We start from the raw sequence: 18216 nt of genomic DNA on the forward strand, positions 1-18216 counted from the left end.
CACCTTCTTCTGGAAGCATTCTCTTCCTTTAGTGTCTCACACACTGCTCCCCAGGCTCTCCTTCTCCTCCCTGGTCCTGTCCTCTAGGCTTTTTCATTGGCTTCTCTTCAGCCTGAGGATTTGGGGTTTGTGGCTGACCTCTTCAGTGCTCCCCCTCAACCTGACATCCCCAGAATGGGTATTCATTCACAGTTAAAGCTAACACCCAAATTCTAACACCCCATCTTACCCAGAGACCATTTTCTTTCATATCATAGCATTTTCCACGGGTTCAAAAAACCATGGTCAGGAAAGATCAATTGTGCCTCATCAGTAAAAAGTAGAGTAAAAAGTGACAGCTTACCCATGGCAGGATTTAAGGCAATCCTGAATGAAGCAGGAGCTTAAGTCACAGGGAAGACAAGGCCTGCATGTTTTAAACCTCATAATGACAAGCTATCGGTTTTAAGATTTAAATTACATTCTCTGTGACACTTAAGTACTTCAAAATTAAGCTGAACTATCCCTAAAGCCTGCTGCTTCTCGAGTCACACAATCCCTGTGCTTTAGGGCTGCTGCCCCTGTACCCCCGGCTCTGTCTCTGTATGTTCCTAGGAATCTGCCTTGTTCTCCTCACTCTCTAGAAATTGCTTTCCTAAACTTCCTAGTGCTTTAATTATCTGCAGCAGCCTCTTCTGGGAAATCCTGCCACTCTGGCCTCCCTTAGTTTTTGCAGCCTTCTTCCCCTCCGTTTTGGTTGCACCCTTTCTTCCTACCTCCTGACCCCTCTTTCTGGGCTCTCCTTGGTTCCTCTTTTCCCTCTTCCTTTGCTGTAATGTTCCTTGGAGGCGTGGTTTTGGCTCTTTTCTCACTTTGCACGCTTGTCCCAAGCAGTGACCCTTTTCACTGTTACGGCTCCAATGATGGCTCTCAAAACTGTAACTCTAGGTCCGCCCTCTCTCTGGACTCGGACTTCCTCTTGCAGGTCTCCACATGAGTGCCCACTAGTACTTCTCTTTGCCAAAACAGGTGTCTCCTCTTGTTTTCTCAGTTGTAGCTCATGGCATTGTCACACACCCAATCACCCAACCCCAAATCTCAGAGCATCCTTGCCTCCTCTCTTTCCCTAATTCCTCACAATCAGTTGATTACTAAATGCAGTAGGTTCTGCTTTAAAATGTCTCCCGTAAGTCTCCCTCTCCCCTGCACACTGAAACTATTCTAGAACAGGACTTTATAATCATGCACATCAACTCGCAATTCATTTTTTTAGAAGGAGGTATACCCCTGATTGATTAACTGATTAACTCTCTTAATTGATTTTTCTGTTCATATTCTCACTCTTATGTACAATTCTCTTACAACAGCCTGAATTATAGTTTAAAAATTCAGATCTCATGATTTCATTCATCTTTTTACAGTGTCCAGTTGCTTTCAAAATAAAATGAAATGTTAACAGGGCATTCAAGGACCTTCATGATCTGGTCCCAGCCATACTCTCCTGTCTTCACTTTCTGCCACGTCTCACAGTGAAGTCCTTGCTCTGTAAGTTCCCGTTACCTGATTATTCTGTGTACTTTTCTGCCTCGGTGTCTTTTGCTCACCTTCCAACCACTGCTTGGTGAAACTCTACTCATCCTTTTAAGAGCTGGCAAAGTTGGGGCCATGTCTAGCTCTTGATTTTGGCTCAGGTCATGGTCTCACGTTTCATGGGTTTGAGCCCCACGTCAGGCTCAGTGCTGAGCACTGACAGTGCAGAGTCTGCTTAGAATTCTCTCTCTCTCTGTATCTCTCTCTCTCTCTCTCAAAATAAATAAACTTAAAAAAATATTTAGCAAAGTTAACTCAAAATTCCTCAGGAATAATCAATTAAATACACCTGTTCCTGTGTTCCCGAAGCCCTCTATTCATATAAAAACAAGATTTACTATACACATATTATGCTTAATTTTATGTATCTCTTTTTCTTGTTAGATTGTGATAGGTTTGAGGATAGGAGAATAGGAGAAATAGCTTTCTCTTTTTCCTCTTTAGTACATGGATTTGTGTTTTTGGTGGATAGAAGGTGCTTCCTAAATATTTTACAAATCAAATATATACAGTTTGATTGTATGCATGCATACACACATACACATACACACACACACACACACACACACAGAATAGACTGGTTTTTCCAACATGGAGATATTTTTCTTCCTGTGAATTTTTTCACTCTTCAGTTCTTTGCCCTTTGAAACTCTTAGGCATGTTGTAAATGTAATTAGAATCAAATGATTAAGATTGGATGTTAAATCTCAAATCAGGCCTATACTTCCTTACAAATAGATATTCTAGAAGATATAATTTAAAATATACATTATATATTATATATTATATAAAATACATATACATATATGTATTTTTTCCAAAATGTTTCATTATGCTTATGAGCTACTAGCTCTTGAAGAAACCAAGTCTCTGAAAGTCAACTTGGAGAGGGTTTGTAATCAGAGAATAATGTTGCATATAACTAGCCAAAGGAAAAAAAAAAGGAAATCATTGAGGAAATTATCACAAACAAAACAAAATGAAAATCAGTAACAAATGTGGAAGGATATCTAGAAAAAGCAAGGAACACAGGAAAATTCTGGAAACAGAAATTTCTTTGGTTGCCACTGAGACATGCATCATTGACTGATGTGGGGAACTCCAAGTGGAAGGATGAGAATCAAGGGTTTCCGATTCCAGGCTAAGGATTCAGGGATACTTCCTAAAAGAAGAGCTAAGGATTAGTAGGATTGCCACCAGATGATCTGGCAAGTGGTTAATGAGAAGTTGTTCAAAGATACAATCTTTAAAATTTTGGAAGAAATGATTTATTTTTGAATAATAACTGTTCATGTTCTATTGAAATATGTTTTATAAAATGTTTCAGGTGGAAAAGAAGACCTGGCTTCTTGAGAAACAAAACAAAATACAAGGAGAAGCAGCCTTGTAAGGAGATGTGGTGCAGCTTTGGGAGTTAATAGAAAGTTTTAAGCATTGGGGCGCCTGGCTGGCTCAGTCGGTTGAGCGTCCGACTTCGGCTCAGGTCATGATCTCGTGGTTTGTGAGGTCCAGCCCCACGTCGGGCTCTGTGCTGACAGCTCGGAGCCTGGAGCCTGCTTCGGATTCTGTGTCTCCTCCTCTCTCTGCCCCTCCCCTGCTCATGCTCTGTCTCTCTCTGTCTCTCAATAATAAACAAACGTTAAAAAAAAACAAACAAACTTGTAAGCATTTAAGTCTAATTAGATCTTGGAACATGAAAGAGAAGATTCACATGGAAGGAAAAAAATCCTCCATATTGGAATGGACAATCTATTCCGAGGGCAACCAACAGTCTTTTTCCTCTATGTACTTCATTGGTTTGGTGGACTCTTTTGACATAAAAGAAAGGAGCTTCTGGTCACTTAAAAAATGAGGGAGGGAAACAGAGTCAGCAGGAATCACTTTGAGAGCCCACTGGGAATTCTAGGAAGGCAACTTAGCATGGTCTCTCTGGAAAGTTATGTGTAGGTAGTTTAAAGACTTAATATTAAAGCCACAAGAAAATCACTTATAAGCCTGTTCTAAATCCCTGAAGGGCTGGAGCCATGTATATGAAGTTTAAAACTGTATAAGACTTATAATTTTAAGATAAAGATCAGGGCAACTGTTTCTACTTAGGTCTGGGAAACAGAAGCAGGGTTTAATCATGCAATGGCTCATAGCAGTTGAACATTAGCAAGAAAGGTACCAGACCAAACCAAGGTGTTAGTACGTCTGAAAATTTGGCTCTGGCTCAAACTGTGATTCACTATATTTGTATCAAATAGCTATGAATATTTTAAATATGATGCTTTATTATTTTAACAAATATTTTTATCTAAGTTTTAGAAATGTAGAGTCATTTTGGAAGGAGAGTTCTAGCTGAACACCTCTATTTACTGGATGGCAGCTACATAAAATGCAGCCTGAAAGGTTAAGAAGGAAAAGAGCTCCTGAAGGTCTGGCCTTGTCACCTGAAGCCTATAATGTAAGGAGAAAAGTCACAGAATCAATGCAAGAGTAGAAAATTCATGACTGGAAGCATTAGGATGCACAAAGAGGACCAAATCTAAAGCTCAAGTAAGTTTCCAGCCTCTTGGTGTGAACTATGTGAATAATCCACCCTGTTTCAGCCGGTAACACTTTTTAAGTTTTCAGGCCAGTTTCTTGAGAGGGTGGACACTATGCAAAAATCAAGGCATAAGGAGATAACATTACAGCAATGTCTAGTAAATTTCTATTTAGTTGATAAAACATCTAAAACCTGCTGTTGTCCAAGAGTCTCCCTCAAGTCTGAAACCCCTGAATGCCCAGAGCTGTTGTCCTGCGCTCACACCAGGAGGAGTAACTGGTGGGTTCTACTCCTGCTTCATGCCCAGGCCCTGCTGGAACCCTTCACTTTAGCCATATGTCACTTGACCTCAGACTGATTGTCTTTATGTTTTTTTTCTCTTCTGGTATGCTCTCCTCTTCCCCCAAATTGTCTTCCCCTTTATTCAAACAGGAGCGGTTCAAAGTCCCTTCCTTTCCACAGCTTCCCATGGCTTTCCAACGGAAGCTCCTTTGCCATTTTGCCATAGTAACTTTAATATGTCTCTCACACTTCCACTTGCTTTGTTTGTTTTGTGTTTATTTTCTAAGAGATCTGCCTCCTCTGTAGTCTGTACTTTCTTTGAGGGCAGGGACCATGTTGGATTAATACCAGTTTACGAAGCGCCTGTCATGGCACCTAGCACAGCATAGGTGGCTCAGTAAACCGTGAGTGAATTGATTCCTTGATTCCTGACTTTGGAATGTTTAAAGTCTAAAGTAGACAGAAATCTGATGCCAGTACATAAAGAATAAGAAAACAGTGTCAGGATAGAAAAAAACAGTCAGAAAGAGAACAGAAGTTGCTTGAGCTGCCCAGTAAGTGGTTGGGTTGGAGATTAATTCCTGGCCTCCAGATTCCCAGCATCCCAGACTCTTCACTTGTCCATACTGCTGCTCAGGAACCAAAAAAATAAAAGTTTATTTCCTGTTCCCTATCAGCACTTCAGTGGAACCAAAACGGCATTCTTACTGGCCACACTCACCCCGGCGCCTTAGCTAATGAACGGAATTTGGCTAGACTGCCCAGCCCATCACCAGAACATTATGAAATCCTCCCCGGTTCATCCAATTGTGCAGTTTCTAACCTTTGAGGCCAACCATAGCACAAGAGAAAGAAAAAGGGAGTGAGGGACGTGCTGAGAAACCAGGAAGAGATCAAACACAGTTGTTTCTAGAGATGAGAAGATGTGTCTTGCCGAAGCATGAACCCACTCAACACTTGTGGGTTTGAAATTGGGAACTGACGCGAAAACTCTGGATCTGGGAATTCTGTTTAGCTCTGGCAGAATACGAGGTCAGAGCTGCTCGCGTTTTTTATTTTAAATTCCCTTGGTAGTCCTAGGAGTGGGGGCATGCATTACTTTCAAACAAGAATCTTTATTGTTTGCACAGCACACAGTCTTCCAGTTAATTAGAAAAACATTTTTTTCCCCCAAATTAAATTTCCCTAGAAAAACAATGATTTAAATTAAGGGCAAAAGGCTTTTTTTTTTTTTTTTTTTTGACAGTAGTAAAGCCTTCTTGCACCCACTACTTCTAGAAGATTAAAAGCAAAGTTGGAATCAGAGGGCTATTTCATTTACTTATGGTCAGATTCTGCAACCACAAAAATGGTATGTCCCTATCTGTCTACGTTGTGTACTGTCATAGTTTTGCCTGCTATATGACAGAGCAGCACAGACCAGAAGCAGGGATGTCTAAAATTCAGGGTTTTGAAAAGTACAAGTAACCACAGTCCAATCCACCTGCGTCCTTATTTCCCTCCTAATAGTTCACCTGATTATGGCTATTATCTAATTGTATTCTTTCTCTTGATCCCCTTGGCTTTCTAAATGAAAGGTGTTATCATTTGTGTGATTCTTACTATCGCTAGTAGCTTTCTCTCTTTTTCCAAGCCTAGCACAAAGTGCCTGTTGAATGAATCCCAGTCTTCCAGATGACCTAGGTGCCAGCCTTCACCTTTTCAGAGAACTTCACCTTTCATGTACTTCTTTGGACACTTCACCAGGCATGCCTCCAAACAAAACTTCTCTCAGTAATTTCTGCAGTTTTGGGCTCAGAAAGTCTGAATCAGTGGCACCATTAGGGTTACTGGAAGCGTAAGTAACCCTCAAGCCCTAGCTCGTGTAGAAATCACTTTTATCTTTTCGTTTATAGGCTGTCTTTCCTTGGCATATTCACCTCCTGGTTTTCCCAGAACATTTAAGAGTTGGGAAGGTCACAGATTTATCAGGGTGCAGAATCCACCCATCGTGGTGCATCTAAGGTGGGGTGGTGTGATAAGGTGGCTTTGAGAGGCGGCTCAAACAGGGAGCCGGGGCAAGTCAGGGCTTGGTCCTCAACCGTGTGTGCATGGGATAAACACAGCAGGGCGCCGGGGTTGAGCCACATAGCTTGTGAGAATGGACTGTTGAGATCTCAGGAGTTTTATGAGCTAGTGGTTAAACACAGCCATCATTAAAAATTAAATCATACAAAGTTAAAGTTAAATAAATTAAAAACAAAGACAGTAAGTATTTAAAACTTGTTACTCCCTGTTTTACTGCACTTTGCTGTTATTTATGCTCCCAAGGTTACTGATATCTCTTGCACCTGAACAGTGGAAACATGTATGATGGTGCACCGGGGCACATCGCTTCCCAGTCATTTTCATGATATTATGTCGGCAGCTTGGAAGTGGCCATGGTGGGAATAGTTACACCATAAAAATCGGAGGTCAGGTCTTGATTTTTTTCTTCTGTGAACTGTTTAGATCAGGTATTGGCAAACTACAGTTCCGTGAGCTAAATCCAGCCTCAGTCTGGTTTTGTGTGGCCCAGGAGCTAAGGAGGGTTTTAGTTTTTATGTTTTTAAAGAATTGTAAAACCCACTCCACCCCCCCACCCCCCAACACACACACATGGAAGAATATGTGACAGAGACCATATGTGGCCCACAAAGCCTAATATAGTTACTCTCTGGCCCTTTACAGGAGAAATTTGCTGATCACTAGTCTAGACTTAAGAAAGCGATGAAGAAAATGTTAATAATGCAGGTTAAAATCTCTGTGGCTGTTTCATTGTGAATAGCACAAAAAAACCTGAGGAAATATCCTTCCAGTACTCAAAAACTATTACTTGATTTGACAAAGAAGTTGCTTATGCCACTGATCAACAAGTGATGTCCCACGATAAGCCTGCGTTGTTTCATCTTGTTTTGCTTCCTTAAAGTACACGAATATATCAACCAACACTTAAATGGCAACTATACTCATCCATTAGTTACAGCTACAGGTTGGCTTACAGACTCAAGAGTTTGATAAAAACAAACAAAAAGCATTTTGGGTGAATCAACAGGCTAGAGTGTTGTATATTTTATTATTATGATTTTAAATTGTGTGCTACATATCCTATCAGTAACACTTACAATAGACTTATGTGAAGGTATACACACATACACACACACACACACACACACACACACACACACACACACACTTTTCCCCCCAGAGAGCCAGTTGTTAAACACTTACCATCATACCAGTGAATAAATGCTAGGTGATTGCTTAGATAGACTCTAAGGGTGGATGTATCCTGACCACCAGGGTAGAATGTCGGGGGGAGATAGATTTCTCAGGCATAATTTAGGTAACATTCTGTTACCAGGAGGCAAGAATGAGGTATATAAACTCCTTTAGGAGGCAGGAGTGGTACAGTGAGGGAATCTGGGGCAAAAGTTCAGTTACCAAGCAGTCACCACTGGGGAGGTCTGCCCAGTGGTCAGGCCCCAGGCACTGGGCAGTACAGGTGCCCAGGCTTCCTGCACCAGTTCTTCCAGCCCAAGCCAGGGTGGCCCAGAAACTGGTGGAGCACACAGCCTGCAGGGTGGGCATCCATGGACTTGACTGCAACCAGGGGGACAGTGTCAGGGGCTGCCCAGAAGAAACCTACATATCGATTGTGGGTATGACAAGATGTACCAGTCCAGTACTCCTGATGGCATGAAAGAGCTCTGTTCCTAACCTGGATTATCTGGGCTTCATAATTATTATATTCTTTATTATATTCTATTATACATTGATATTATATTTTATTTCATGATTATCTGGGCTATATGTATGGGCACTTTTTTTTTAATGTTTTTATTTATTTTTGAAGGAGAGAGAGAGAGAGACAGAGCATGAGTGGGGGAGGAGCAGAGGGAGAGGGAGACACAGAATTCGAAGCAGGCTCCAGGCTCTAAGCTGTCAGCACAGAGCCCAACGTGGGGCTCGAACTCACAAACTGTGAGATCATGACCTGAACCAAAGTCAGACACTTAACCGACTGAGCCACCCAGGCGCCCCTGTATGGGCACTTTTAATACACTCTGGACTGAAAATAGTCACACAGGTCATTGATTCAGATACTTTTGGCTTTTCCTTTTTCCCTGGAACACTGCTATATCCTTGAGTTATAGGATGTCCAGACAGATTTTTTTGAAAACAGCTTGTTTTCGAGTCCTTTTAATAGTGTCCAGATAATGATTTTATTAACAAGTATAGGCTTTTTAAAGGCTGCAGTGGATGTAGCTGAACAATAGCAGGGACTCAAAACCAAGTGGCAGAGAGCTGAAGGCTGGGACTCTGAGAATAGGCAGCATCTGATGCCTCTTCCACAGGGGAAGGGCCTTCTCCTGGCTGAGCTTCCTGGGATGCTGAGATTCTGTTTTGTTTTATTCCCAGCAGAGAGATGCCCTTCTTGCCTGCAGGGAGAGAGGTCTGGCAAGCTGCTTTATGTTTCCAAAGGGCACAAAGCAGAGAAACGTAGTGGCAGCTGTCTGACTTCTACACACAAGATCCAAGATATGTGGCCAATTTCCAGATTTCTGAATCCTTTTGGGTCCTCATGGAATTAAAATAAGCAGCCACAGGGGCAAAAACAACAACAGTCCAACTCTCCGGCCAGACAAGGAGCTTTCATTGGGAGGACGGCACTGTTTGGCTGTTCGTTCATCCTACTGCACCCATTTCACACCCCACGCTCCTCTTTATAACTTTACATAATTAAACCCTTGAAGGCAGGACCCTGCCCTACTGATCTCTGGACACCCACCCACCCTCTGTCATAGAAGTATGGAGTCTCAGATGGAGCTGGTCTGGCTTCTATAGGAGACAGTCCTCGTTGTTCCATTGGGCTTCCTGCAAACTACAAGATAAGGACTCCTTCACCAGGCATTTAACCTATTTCTGAGTTTGCACTACTCCCTGCATTTGTCCTGTGAGCCAAGGGAGGAAGACTATCACTTAATGAAAATCTACTGGATTCTCATACAGAAAATCTCATTTATTTCTTACAACAGTCCTCCAAGATGGACTAAGGCACTCGTTCAGTCTTTCTACCGATCTGACAAGTGGCAGAGCTGGGAATTAAAGGCCAGGCTGTGTGAACCCAAAATGCCCCTACAACTTCCTCTTGAGCCTGGGCCCTGGATGACCTGGCCTTCTCCACCCACTAGCCACGGTCCACTGCGCCCACTTGTTCTCTTCTCTCTGATTTTTAGATCTTCGACATGTCAGGCTTCTTCCTCTCACACACACTGTTCATTTTGCCAGAAATGTTCTTCCTCCTTCTTTCTGACTTTCATTTCACTAAATATCCCTTCCTTTTCCCTCAGCAATCAATGTAAATGTCACTCCTGCTCATAAGCCTTCTCTGGTCCCAAGATAACACAAAGTCCCCATTGCATCTCTTGGACCACCGGATAGTGTCCCTGTGTAGCATTATTAGTTCAGTTCTCTTTAGTCCTATAAGCTCTGCGAGGACATTAACTATGTGTATATATATGTTGCTAGCATATGCCATAGCATAGAGTAGGTCAGAAAAGACTTACTGAATCAATGTTAAGATTATTGACCAGCTAGGTTGTAGGGATATGGAAAGGCAAATAACATGGTCCCTGGCCTCAAGAAGCTTACAGTTTAATGAGTTTGCAGATGAGGATGGGAGGTTTGGAGAGATCAAGTGTACCTCAGAACAGAGTTCCTTCCCCATCACCAGTCAGACCATCTTTCCAGCCTGATGTCTCTCCCATCCCCTCTTGTCAAAGACCTACCCATGTGAGAGAGGCTCAGGCTCCTTCAACACCAGCTCACTGTCTCTGGTTTCTGACAGTAATTGTATCTGTCATTCTCCCTGGCTTGAGTCCTGTCTACTTTGTATTATAATGATTCAGGCACTTGTGTTTTCAACTCTACCTGCACAGCGCATTTCAAATCAGCCTCCTTTTAATTTCTTTTAATTCCATGCTTGTTACTCTTGTCCACATCACCGCTGTTTCACATTGGTACTCTGTGACAGTTTCAGAGCTCAACTGGTCTTTCTGCCTGTGCACATACCCCTCACCAGTCCACAGAAGCCAGAACGATCTCTTCAGAGCATAAACCATATCACAATACTTTCCTTCATTGAAATCTCATAGGTACCCTTGGAATAAAATCCAAACTCCTTAACGTACTGTACAACGGGGGTGTACAACGGGGGCAAACTGTACAAAAATCCAGCCTACCGCCTGTTTTTGTCCAGCCTGTGAGCTAAGAATGGTCTCTACACTGAGGAAAAAAAATATTTTGTAACATGTGAAAATTATGTGAAATTCCAATCTCGGCGTCCATAACTAAAAGTTTATTGGAACACAACCCCAGTCATAATTTTGCATGTTGTCTCAATGGCGGAATTGAATAGTTGTAATACAGACCACATGGCCCACAAAGCCAAACATGTTTACTTACTGTCTGACACTTGGTAGGACGAGTTTACAGACCCCTAGTCTACAAAGAGTCATGTCTGACTCCTGTCCACTTCTCTGAAACTCCATTTCCTGTTATTCTACCCATCTTCCTTCATGGGCACTTTCTGTCTCTGACTTCCCAAGTCATTTCTACCAAGGTCATCCTGCACCTCACTCCAATACATTATCCTCTATTCTTTTGTTTTTAGCATTTATCACAATCTGAAGCTATTTGTTAATTTACTTGCTTACCCAAGAAAATATGAACTACATGAGCTTGGTCTGTTTTTCCTCACTGTATCTCCAGGGCCTACAAGAGGATATGCACATTGCAGGCATTCCAAAAAGTGTGCAAAACGAACATTTTATCTTCCCTATAAGTTCTTCAGGGAAGATACAGTGTCTGACTCATTTCTGCATCCCCCACAGTGGCCAATATTGTGCCTTGTATGGAGTAATAGTTCCAAAAATAGCTACTGACCAGATAAAATGCCAGTCACTTTCTCTTCCTCCTGGGACAAAGTGAGAAAACACCTGCTGTCAGCAAGACCCCAAGAAACAAAAAAATGTGTACAGTGTCTTTTTCACCTCATCTACACTCCACTGTTTGAGAGCACATTTTAAGGAGGGGCCATGGATTTCAGCATATTCCTCAGAGAACTGTGGCTATGGGTACATCAAGTGTCCCAGTGAAGGGTGTTTCCAATTGATGTGGAAGCTAGGCTAGGTGTTTTCTGATTATGGGAAAGAACCACTGGCAAAGGGTGGAGTTGGCAGTTTTTCCTAAGAAAATTGGTCTAGTCATTTTTTTTTTAAAGATAGTAGATTACCTTTTAAAATTATGTGTAAAATGTTACAAAAAATAAACATAAAAAGAAAATCCTGAATTAAACAAAAACAGATAATGGTTTATAGGAAGCTAAGGTTTAGGGATCTTTGGAGGATTCTGGGAAGACATCTATTAATATTTATTGGGGAACTGTGCTTTACTAAATAAACAATTAGCCAAAAGCCACAGAGCCTATCCATGCAGAGTCTGGATTTGAACTCCTGTCTATTTTGTCTGCTTGCCAAGCCCATATGAGGAGAAAGTGATAAATGGACTAACAGCCATATTAAGGTCTTTTAAGCTAGAGAAAGCAGCAACTATGAAAAGCTTGCAGAAAGTATTTGCAATATTTGACTTCTACTAAGGGAACTGAAGGCAGGGGCTCCTGGTTGGCGCCTCTGTCCCTTTTCCCCAAGGGCCCACGTTGTCTCTAGTACTGTGATTTCCTTGTTGTGGTGTCAAGAGGGAGAGAGGGTTGGGGGGAAGAACAGGGGATTGTACGGATACTGGGCGACCGTGAGTCTCATGAAGGTGTTCTGTATTTTCATGTCAGCTACATGTGGCCGTGGTGGCCAAGATAAGTACTGATTTCAAAACATAAATAAATAAACAACAGTGTAAACAGTCACAGAAGACTCATGTAAATTGCTGGCTTATAATTTGAGCCTGGTTCATGTTCTGTAACATCCCCGGTGCCCAATCTTCCTCCCTCTCCTTCCGGTAGTGTATTCCGGCCCTCCCCAATCGTGTTTCCCCTCTGGCTAGAGACACTTAGGCTGAGGTGAGGGACAGGATGGATGACCTGGGAACGGACCAACTCCAGAGCAGGAGTGGTTCCCCAGGATCCAGAGGAATGTGTGGGAGAACGGAAATAAATAAGAATGAACCAGACCACCTTGGGAGCAGTCAGCCAGAGCCCTCCTCCCTTTGTCTCACCAGGGGAGTGTGCTGTTTGGCGTGCTTCCCTCCTGTATTTGTTTTCACATTCTACTGTAAATTACTCAACAAGGTGCCTTATTGACCCTGAAAAATCCAATCTTTAGATTTCTCTCATCAAGGCAAGAATAAGCCTTCCAGAGCTCCCCAGGGAGACAAAGAGCCCTGTCTTCCATTCCCAGACCCAGCTTCTGTTTCTGTGTGGATGATCAGAATGGCTGATGTTGAGGGCACAGACCTCGACATGCTCGTTTGGGAGTTGTTTACTTGGGGGCCCAAGAATTCCAAATGGGCTCCAGGGGATCAACGTAGGTGTATCTGAGGGATCCCCTTCAGATCCCCGTGAAAGACTACACATCATCATGTACAATGTATATCCCAGCTGGAGCTATTTACAGGGCCTAATTACTTTTCTTGGGGGGAGTGCCATGGTTATCTTAATTTTGTTTGTGGCCTTTGGGTTCTACATTTCTTCTTATATAAGGGGACGTATCTAATGAGTCAGTAGCCTGGATCTACAATGTATAACGCTGAGTATTTTTCAGCTATTTTGTTTAATGGGCAGATTCACCCATGCCTCTTATCTTGGTCCATGGGAGCAGCTGGCACGTAGTAGGTTCCTAATGAAAATGTCTTAAATGAGTAGATGCAATAACAAAGAAGACTCTGTCCCATTCGCAGTTACAGAGGAAGAACAGGACTGCTGCCACTTTGCAAACATTTCAAGAGGTCACCCTCTGTGGGGAGGATGAAGGTAAGGAGCTCTTCAGACTTTGAAAAATCTGTTACCTATTCTAAGATAACAAGGTGGGTTAGGAAAGTCATTGGCAGTATTTCAATCTTGGGGGTAAGGTACTGTCCCATAGACAGTGAGAGAAAGAATTATGTGGATTTATTGGAGTGAAATACACATGATAGAGTCTCTATCGGCCTAGATCCAACACCACAATAATTGCTGGCATGTTTGGGATAAGAAGTCATACCCAGCTTTCAGTCTCGTGCCATTTGGTGGATTGACTTACCACACTTTTACTGACGGTCCAGTAGGGACCAGATTATGTAAAGTTCTGGGGATGGGATTATGAATTAAATCTGATCCTCGCCCTCAAGACAATGGCAGTCCAATGGGGGCAATGGACAACTCACTACAAGGTTCGAATGCAATATGATGAGTCTATGAGAGAGGCAGGCTCAGAGGGGGGCACCCTCAGCAGCCTGAGGAGAGGGTGGGTAGGGACAGCTTTCTGGACAAGCTGACTCCTGACAGAGTCCTGAAGAGTGTGCAGGTCTGCCAAGGGAAGAGAGTGGTCAGAGACATTCCAGGTAGAGGTTGCTGTGAGAGCAAAGGCCCAGAATCATGGTGTGGTCAGGGAACTGCAGGGCAATCACCGGGGACAGAAGAGGTGAGGTGGGATGGGAGTGTGACTTGAATCAGAGCAGAGATTGGACCACGAGGCAAGAGCTCATCCTGCTAACATATTTTGAAGGCATTTTGGAGCTATTGATAGATTAGGCCATTATATGATCAGATTTGCATTTTAGAAAGATCACTCTTGTAGCTTGTTGGAGAAAAACTGGAGGGGATAAGGCTACAGTCTGGGAGACCAGAAGTATTCATGTGCCGTGATCCCTGTGAGGTGGAACACCAGTTCAGCACTGGCGTCTCACCCTCTGAAGAGGGTGAAGAGGAAAAAATTGCTTGACTTTTGTTACCCGCCAAGAGACAGATTTTCCTATTCATTGAGGCATCTGTGAGCCAAATTTCATGTAAACCTAAATACTTGGCATCTCAAGCTCTTATAGGAAATGGCGAATCCTGGAGTTCAACTACTTTTTTTTTTTTTTTAAACTAAGAGCTATTGGCAACACTATATGTTTTAAATTTCCAAATCAAATATCATGGTTATATCAAAACCCATGCTGCCTCTGCAGGTGTACCAAACTGGTCTCAGCTTCGTTCAGAGTCCCACTGCACACAGTAATGAAAACACTGACATCTCACTGCTCGTTTAATATTTATGCAGTGGTTGTCATCTCAGTTTTACACGTGCAAAACAGAGTTGGTTGGATTTGAGGTGAGTTGGAATCTCCTTTGACAGTAGTTTTTTGGGGAGATGCTTTCATCCTCAATTAACTTTCAAAACAACACTCAGTGGCAAGAGATCAAAGAAATGCTGTTACCATGGGGGCTGCTGACTCTATTATGTTCCCCCAAAAGTTGTCCCTTAGATGAGCCTTATTAGATTTGGAGCAAACACTCCTCTACACAGAAACAGACCAATGAGATGTACTTTCGCAGTGTGAAAGGAGAGAGAAAAGGAGGAAGTAACAAAGGAAAGTAAGCCTGTGGCTGGTACTTGTCTACCTCTCATCACAGAAAGAACATCTTACAGTTTCCTAGCATTTTCAGGGTGCGATACTCCCTTCCACATCTGTCGCACTTGGTTTCCTTGTTAGGCACTTTTCCTGTTTTAGACGTGACGTCACAGGCTCTGCAAGCCTGCGTGTGCTAGCCAAGCCGCACGCTGGGAATGAACACAGGCTCAAGTTTTGAATCCAGGTCGGTCTGGGCTCAGAATCCAGCGCCTCTTTCCCTCATAGTTAAATGTCACTTCAGAATGTATGAAAGGCGAGGAAAACAGTTGCTGGGAAGAAGGAATCCTGGAGGCACACAGGTTTGTAAGTTTTGATTTGGAGAAAGTCTGACAGGTGATCCTTCCAAATCTTCAGTTAGCTATCAGGTGAAGGTGCAGTTCCACAGACCAGCTTTGGGTAGGGAATTACGCCTTGGCGCCCCAAGGGGCTCACCCCCAGTGTGCCCGCCCACTTCCCTGCAGGGCCCCGGAAGAACACGTAGCATTTAGATGTAGAAGGGTTTGATACTCATTCCTTTAAGTGCAAATCTCGGGGACCAATTCTTGCTGCTCCGTCCTTCACCTTCATTAATGATAATACTACACTTAAATGACACTTTCCAGCTTAAGAACACCTTCATGAGTTCACATTTCCACATAGGAGCCAACACTTTTGCGAGCACCTTTAAGATTGCAAGGCACAGCGCTGGGTAACAGGGATGTAAACTAGAATAAGACATCATCCTTGAATTGGGGCTCACAGCCCAGCAGGCAGATGGATAAAGATACAGGCAATTACAGTAGGCACAATGCTCCCCGTCGCAGGCAGGTGAACAAGGTGTTGTTCACGTTCTAAGGACCAACAAACTTTGGGAGGGGGACTGGGTAAGGGAAGGTGACGTCTGGTCTGGGTTTCAAAGACTGAATAGGATTTTACCACCCAGAGAAGGGCATTCTGGGGAGAGAGACCAAGGGTTGAGAGGATGGGCATGGTAAGGTAAAGGAGGGATGGTTTGAAGCAGAGGGAAGCAGGAGGTGGGGGCTGGGGGCTGGGCTGATATGTGAAAGTCCTTGAATGCAATGCTGAGAGTTGGTTTTTACCTCGTGGGAGCCAGTGAAGGCTCATGAGCAGCAGAATGACATGATCGATTCGTGTTTTAATCTGATGACCGGTGTTGATGTAAGGAGGCTCATGGGAGACATTTAAACCTCACTAGCTCTGCCAACTTTGTTCTTATTCTTGTATTTCAAGTAAGGGAGCTGATTCTTAGAGTGTCCAGTGACTTCCTGAGAGCTGGTTGGTGTAGGTATCACAACCCAGCTGTACCATTTCTGACTTTAATTCCTATAGATTCCGCATGCCTGTGTGACACATGGCCCTAAACCTCTTTGTTTTCTGTGGAGCCCACGGTTTATTACATCTGGGGTGGTCTGGCCAGCTCATTCACCACCAACACTGTGCACAGTAACTTAGATTTCCTGTGAAGGTCTGCCGTACCTGAGAACAGTCACCTTTCCGCATGATTCTTTTCCTTTTTTTTCCTTACTTCCACTCAGTCAACAAGATGAATCTCCTCAGAGTAATTGCTGGATAGTGTTGACGAATGCTTGAATCACGTCATCGGACTGCAGCTGTACTGACAGCGGACCCCGAGCTGTCCTGCATACTGTTGCTTTCGCCCTCCTAGGACGCGGCCAGGCCCCTGGAGACCTGGACAGCTGAAGCCGTAGACCCAGAACATGGTCTCTCCCACAGCAGAAAACCTGGTTGTGGGCTCTGCTTTGAAATTCCCTCTTGGAACACCAGACCCGCCACTGAGCACCAGCCGTAAATGAAAGCAAAAGCTAGAGTTCAGGCGGAAGCTAAAAGTAATTACACGGCCTTGGCTGACCCTTTCAGGGATAGATTCTTCCATTTATAACAGAGACTAAAACAGAAAAAAACCCACTGGAGGTGGTCAGGGCTGAAACAGTGTTTCTAGCGTCTTCCGGGTCACCACTCAGTAACTTATTTCAAATCGTTTTGAATGGTGAGTTCTCACATCCAGGTGTTCCTCTGCCTCACCTGTTTACAAATGTCCTTACCAGTTTTTATTCCATTAGGCCTCAGCATAGAAAAGTAACAAGCATCTCAGGCTTCAGGGTTTTGATTTTTAAAATGAACAAAATAAAAAAGAGGCCAACAAAAAAACCCAGACTCTTAAATGCAGAGAACAGGCTGGTGGTTGCCAGAGAGTAGGTGGGGGGGGGGGGGGGGGGGGGCGGGGATGGGTGAAGTAGGTGAAGGGGATTAAGAGCACACTTGTCAGCACACTTGTCGGGACCAGCACTGAGAAATGTATCGAATTGTTGAATCACTGTATCACACACCTGAAACTAATACAACACTGGATGTTAACTACACCTCAACTTAAAAAAAAAAAAAAAGCATTTGCAAACATTGGATACTGATTAGTTACCTAAAGGTTTTGGTAGCATACAAGGAGAAGAAATAGTTGAAAATGTGTGTGTAGGTCAGGGAGGAGGCTAAATGCTAAATGCTGCCTGGGACTGGAGAATGAAGACGCAAAGGCTTATTTTAGTATTTATCAAAAAATCTGGCATTAAACCACACAATCCTGGGGTGCCTGTTAAGCGTCTGACTCTCGATTTGGGCTCGTGTTATGATCTCACAGTTCATGAGATTGAGCCCTGCATCGGGCTCTGTGCTGACAGCACGGAGCCTGCTTGGGATTCTCTCTCCCTTCCTCTCCCTCTTTCTGCCCTCCCCTGCTCATTCTCTCTCAAAATAAATAAACTTTAAAAAGCAAAACAAAATCTGCACAATCCAATAATTCTACTGAAAACCAATTTACAAGTAAAAGGCCAAGAAGACCCAATAAAACATATAATTATTATAAATATAAGTACTATATATTTGCAAGATGCAGTCTCATCATGCTGCAATGGAAATTTACTTTTAAAATGTATAATTTATCCATAAATTATCTGACTAGTATGAGGAGATAATTGACATGGGAATTTGCATAAAAAAGATTTCATTTTTCAGAAGACATTGGAAATCTCTGACTTTTCTAAGTGTACCCATCATTTCACCTATTTAAAGGGATAAAAATACAGGTTTGAAAGTAGCAGATCAGATCTCTCTCTTTAAAAACAAAACAAAATAAAACAAACTAGTGGCATCATACATGGAAAAAGTACAAATACTACCAAAAGTTATATTCCCTC

General features: G+C 43.0%; 1 protein-coding gene across 1 annotated transcript in view; it reads right to left on the minus strand.

The window, feature by feature from the left end:
* ANKFN1 (ankyrin repeat and fibronectin type III domain containing 1) overlaps positions 1–18216 on the minus strand; it is a 241738-nt gene that overhangs the window by 71844 nt on the left and 151678 nt on the right. The gene's annotated exons all lie outside the window — the stretch shown is intronic.

Source organism: Lynx canadensis, chromosome E1, assembly GCF_007474595.2.
Source record: "Lynx canadensis isolate LIC74 chromosome E1, mLynCan4.pri.v2, whole genome shotgun sequence".
Lineage (NCBI taxonomy): Eukaryota > Metazoa > Chordata > Mammalia > Carnivora > Felidae > Lynx > Lynx canadensis.